Raw genomic sequence first — 4,493 nt, forward strand, 5'->3', positions numbered from 1 at the left:
TGTCCGTTTTAAGAGTTCTGCTTTCTTGGGAGGACTAATTGAGGCAGATCCTTACATAAGATTTATTTTATACACTACATTTGTGAATTCCCACATTGTGCTAAACTGTAGTCTGTTTCACAAAGTTTTATTTAATAAATCAATTAAATAAATAGGTATATCACACTAAAGCATAAATTGTATTTTGCCTACTACATTCACACATGCTAGAGCAAAACCAAAATGAACTCATCAATGGCTTAGCACAGTGGTTCTCAATCTTTTTAATGCTGCAACCCCAACCGGTCGTAAGTCGAGGACTACCAACCGGTCGTAAGTCGAGGACTACCCAACCGGTCGTAAGTCGAGGACTTTCCCTGCCTGGGAGCACTACGCATGCGTGGTGCCGCCCCCTGCGCCGGCCGAGGCATAGCTGGCAAGTGGCAGAGATGGAGCAGGCCGACCACCGTCTGGGCCACCAGCTGGCCCAGCCCAAGGGAGGTAAGGCATCCGCCAGGCCCCACATGCACCAGCAACCCTCCCTGAACCCACTGGCCTCCCACCTCTTACCCCTGGCCCTCTTTTACTTACATTTTTAGTACTTGCTCAGCAGGGAGGGGTGGAAACTTCCAGACAGCTCGCCTTCGCTGCAGACAACTTGCAGCACTGTTTGCAGAATGGGACTTTTGGCGGGCTCAGCAGGGCAGAGACAGCCTGGACAATTCCTATTGGCTTTTGAAAGCCAATAGAATTAGACTCTATTCAAGAGAGTCTATTCTATTGGCTTTCAAAAGCCAACAGAATAAAAGGAAGTAGCACAGCTAAGGAAAAGGGGAAAAAATGGCGGACTGCATTGTTTGGCGACCCCCGTGAAATGGTCGTTTGACCCCAAATGGGGTCCCGACCCACAGGTTGAGATCCACTGGCTTAGCATATTACATGAACCGGCCCAATACAGTAATAGCTTTTTTAAGGATGAACTACTGGTATATGGTCATAAAGCAATGAACAAATTGCATACTTAAAAAGACTCTGTCATGGTCCATTATGATTTCTAAAGGATTTATACAGGTTACTTCTAAGTCATTTTAAAGATATTTGTATTCAGAAAGGTGAGATATGAATTTGCAATAAATAATGGGGAGGAATGTTTTTTCCCCAAAATATTACAATTTAACACTACTATTCTAACAGTGATAGGGGTAAGCAATAGTAAATTATTGTAAGAATGTGCACATATACATTATACTTGCCACCTGACTCCTTTCCCAGTCTCAACAGTGATTTTATTAAGTATTAGTCATGTATTACTTATTCTTAAATAAAAGTAATTTCTGCTTTTGTCAAGCATTGATTTTCTTTCAGCCTGAAGTATTAGCCAAGACTTGACAAGAAGATGGGTTATTTGAGATAGAGAAGTTGCAATTCAGTGATATCTGGTCATAGATTTGTACCTATGTTTCAGGATAAATTCTCTAAGTTAAGATGTGAGTCAGCTTCTTGTCTTTGATACTAAGGAGCTTGTTTCTAAGGCAACACTGAAGGCTTGTCATAAAGTACATTCTGGGATGCAAGGATCTCTCTCATAAATATAACTTCATAAATGTAAGGTTTAGATTGTGGATCAATGGATTAAAAGTTAATATAATAGAATGCATGTCTAATAATACAGTTAAATTATCACAATTTCCAATGTGCTTTTCTTCAGCATACTACCACAGTAGTTCAATACTTGATGACTTGATCAAATTAATTTGTACTTTTCTAAGACTAATAAATTGGCTGACTGGCTGATTGATTGAATCAATTCACAAAACAGGTAGATATAGGCTGTATTGCCATGATATCCTAAGTTAAAGTTGACTAATAAAAATGTGTAAATTAAAATAAAAATGCATTCATTTTAATATTATTTTTATAAAGTTCTTTTAACTTTATAAGCAAAGGGAATTACAGAAAACTTTACAGATAAAATCAGTTATTATCTGAATCAGAGAAAAACTGAATATTTCACAAAGGCATAGAATGTTTATGATTGTATTCTGATCCATGCGAAATTAAGCAAATTATTTTAGCTTTTATGATATGGTATATACTAAAACTGTGTAATGTGTCAGATTCAAATGGAAGAAAATGTTTCAAAGTGATGAAGAATATTCACATTCTACCTGTAACTTCTTAATCCAACAAATCTTATTCCAGGATTATACAGCAGTCATGGATGTTCCCATGGAGCCGCATGTTCCCCAGATGAGGCCCAGCTGTTGAAAGTACATAGACCTGCATTTAATACAAGTGTAAATACCTTAAAGAGAATGAAAAGTTGTCTTTTGAATACACATTTACAAATAATTCAGATACAGAGATAACATATTTCTACATATAGCCAAACAAACAATAACTTTTTTGAAAATCTGATAGAGGTCTCAGAGACAATCTTCTGTAAAATACTGAAAATTCAACATTGCTAATTTAGCAATAAAATTACAGACAATTCTCAAGCCTGACAAACGTTAAAAGAATAAGTGTCCTCACACTATCTGAATCTATCTGATAACTTTAACACCATAGAAAGCACAATGTGGTCTTCTGTGTTGTTGTTGTTGTTAATTGCGAAGTCGTGTCCGACCCGTCGCGACCCCATGGACAATGTTCCTCCAGGTCTTCCTGTCCTCTACCATCTTCTGGAGTCCATTTAAATTCACACCTACTGCTTCAGTGACTCCATCCAGCCATCTCATTCTCTGTCGTCCCCTTCTTCTATTGCCCTCAATCTTTCCCAGCATTAGGCCCTTCTCCAGTGAGTCCTTCCTTCTCATTAGGTGGCCAAAGTATTTGAGTTTCAACTTCAGGATCTGGCCTTCTAAAGAGCAGTTGGGGTTGATCTCTTCTAGGACTGACCGGTTTGAACGCCTTGCAGTCCAAGGGACTCGCAGGAGTCTTCTCCAGCACCATAGTTCAAAGGCCTCAATTCTTTGGCGCTCAGCCTTTCTTATGGTCCAACTTTCACAGCCATACATTGCAACTGGGAAAACCATGGCCTGGACTATACGCACTTTTGTTGGCAGGGTGATGTCTCTGCTTTTTAGAATGCTGTCTAGATTTGCCATAGCTTTCCTCCCCAGGAGCAAGCGTCTTTTAATTTCTTGGCTGCAGTCCCCATCTGAGGTGATCTTTGAGCCCAGAAAAATAAAATCTGTCACTACCTCCATTTCTTCCCCATCTATTTGCCAGGAATTGAGAGGGCCGGATGCCATGATTTTGGTTTTCTTAATGTTGAGTTTCAAGCCAAACTTTTGCACTCTCCTTCTTCACCCGCATCAAGAGGCTCTTTAGTTCCTCTTCACTTTCTGCCATTAGAGTGGTATCATCTGCATATCTTAGGTTGTTGATATTTCTCCGGCAATCTTAATTCCAATTCCATCTTAATACTTCTGTAGTATGTGAAATTTTTTTTAGCACAGCCTAGATGAAAACCAGTGGTGTAAATTCTCTGATCCCCAAACTGTTTTTACTCCACTCATGTAGCGTTTTAGATGTATATTTCAATGCACTAGAGCAGAATATTGTATAATAGGAATAATATTTCCTTGGTAAGTATTGGGTGAATATGAGATAGAAAATGCTGTAATATAGATCTAGATTCACAAGTAGCATATATATGCATAGCCAGTTGAAATATGGAGCTCGTCTTGTCCATTATGAAGTCCTAGTTTTTCTCCCTAAAAAGCTTCTATTCTAAAAAGCACACCATGATTTTGATTTTACAAGACAGGATTAGCCAAGTATTCCTCTTATTCCCATTGTTCTGTGCAAATTGCTCTCTAGACTAGATAAAACTGCTGTTCTGTAATGGGTGAATTGATTTCTAGGTTAATAAGGCATACTGGAAATTATTGGTCTGGAAACTTACAAAAACATAAGAACAGAAAAAAACTAATTCCACTAAAATAAATACCTGATCTTGCTTGTACCTTGATTTTACATTAGATTACAAGAAAGTAATAATACTACTTATCTGCCTGGCTGAGGGGCCAATTGGAATGGTCAAAAAGATTTTACTGCCTGAAGCAAATAAGTTTCTATTTCAAATACAAAACTGGACTGCACTTGAGCTGGATCTTCCTTCAACACTGACAGACATAATTTGTCTATTGCACTGAAGGCAGCCATGTGTACATCAGGTGACATGATAAACAGCTCTTTTCACCAACACATCACGGATGTTCCCCAAAATCTGTAATGTGAAGCAATTGCTTTATTTTGCCTAAGTGCATGGCTAGTTATGGGCCTCAATTATAAATTAATATGAGCTTGGTTGTTCTCTTACAGATATTTTATTACTTAATAAAATTTGGACTCAGCAGGATGAATCCCTTTGACATCAATTTTGAATCCCAGAAAATCTGTAGAAGGCACCCCAATTTTATATTTGTCTTTTTAAAGTTTGAGGCCTGTTTTCTGGAACTGCAGCAGGACAGCCCTCAATCTCTCAGCTAAATTTTGAATGGAAT

Source organism: Crotalus tigris, unplaced genomic scaffold, assembly GCF_016545835.1.
Source record: "Crotalus tigris isolate CLP2741 ecotype Arizona unplaced genomic scaffold, ASM1654583v1 scf7180000019496.3020429, whole genome shotgun sequence".
Classification (NCBI taxonomy): domain Eukaryota; kingdom Metazoa; phylum Chordata; class Lepidosauria; order Squamata; family Viperidae; genus Crotalus; species Crotalus tigris.